General features: G+C 37.1%; 1 protein-coding gene across 1 annotated transcript in view; it reads right to left on the bottom strand.

The window, feature by feature from the left end:
* Nucleotides 1-1,391, bottom strand: part of LOC106525963 (disks large-associated protein 1) — a gene marked incomplete at its 5' end in the record, with an annotated part of 74,708 nt that overhangs the window by 41,921 nt on the left and 31,396 nt on the right.

The raw sequence follows: 1,391 nt of genomic DNA on the forward strand, positions 1-1,391 counted from the left end.
ATGGATGGATGGATGGATGGATGGATGTATCTATGGATGGATGGATGGATGGATGGATGGATGGATGGATGGATGGATCTATGGATGGATGGATGGATGGATGGATCTATGGATGGATGGATGGATGGATGGATGGATCTATGGATGGATGGATGGATGGATGGATGGATGGATGGATGATGGATGGATGGCTGGATGGATGGATGGATGGATGATCTTTTGCTGAAATCTCAAATACAAACAACACAACATGATAACATTTATAAGTATTATTTATAATAACCTTGTACATGATGTACATGGAAGTATTAGAAATGTACATGACATCAGGCTGTATTACTGTATGTTGGGCTACATTTAAACCAAAAATCAGTGTAAATGTATGTGACGTAACAAGAACTGAAAAGTACAATTTTCAGTATCATAATGTGAAAAAAGGTATCATAATGTGTATACATGTGAATACGTTATTTTTTGGCATTTGATTATTTTATATGAATGTTATTGTTAAAATGTTAAAATAATAATGAATGCTAAACAATAAAGTAAAAAGTGTTAAAACAAAGGAAGAACTGTTAAAAGATGAAGAATGGAAAGCATGAAGTGGAGCTGTCTCTAAGTGATGTTTCAGTCGTCCAACAGTCCTGAGGGCTCGTTTCACTTCAGTGGACATCGCTGCAACATTTAGAAGTGTAATCCTCAATCATGTGGAAGTGGAGCTTTTACACAGGATGACTGCAGAGAATGAAAAACAATACAGATTTCTGTCTATTTTTCTATCTTCTGTGGCTGCATTGAGTTTATTAATGTATATCCTTGGTTCACTCATATTTTTACACAAATCCACTGTAGAAATCCAGAATAATTTTTTGCGTATAAACCATACTAAAAGTGAACGTACGGCCAAAAGGCGGAAATGGCGTACGCCAAAAAATTCAGATTTATAAAACCGTGCGTACGCACGTTTCTGCACATCTTTCATTTATAAATCACAGCCACACGTCAGAGTTTGCGCACGAGGTCCCGCCTCAGGTTCTACCCTCTACACGCCCACACTCAACCATAAACAGTCAATGTAAAGTACCTCATGAATGTTAAGATGTATTTAAATCAGTCAYCTGATCAATGCCAACAAAAGTGATTGGTTCAGACACGCTCCATCGTGCGTCTGGAGGATGACATGTGCTGACTGACAGCTGCTCACGTGAACAGAATGTCTGTAATTGACACAGATTTTCCCTCATTTTGCTTTAGAGTAATCTAACGATTTTTATAAAAAAAAACTCAGCTTCAAATTAATTTTGTCACAGAGCCTGCTGGATGATAAAAACAATAAAAATAAAATTAAATAAGTCGGATAAAATTAGAAGTCCACCGCTCTTCCCCTCGTC

The sequence above is a fragment of the Austrofundulus limnaeus genome, unplaced genomic scaffold (genome assembly GCF_001266775.1).
Source record: "Austrofundulus limnaeus strain Quisiro unplaced genomic scaffold, Austrofundulus_limnaeus-1.0 Scaffold250, whole genome shotgun sequence".
NCBI classification, from domain to species: domain Eukaryota; kingdom Metazoa; phylum Chordata; class Actinopteri; order Cyprinodontiformes; family Rivulidae; genus Austrofundulus; species Austrofundulus limnaeus.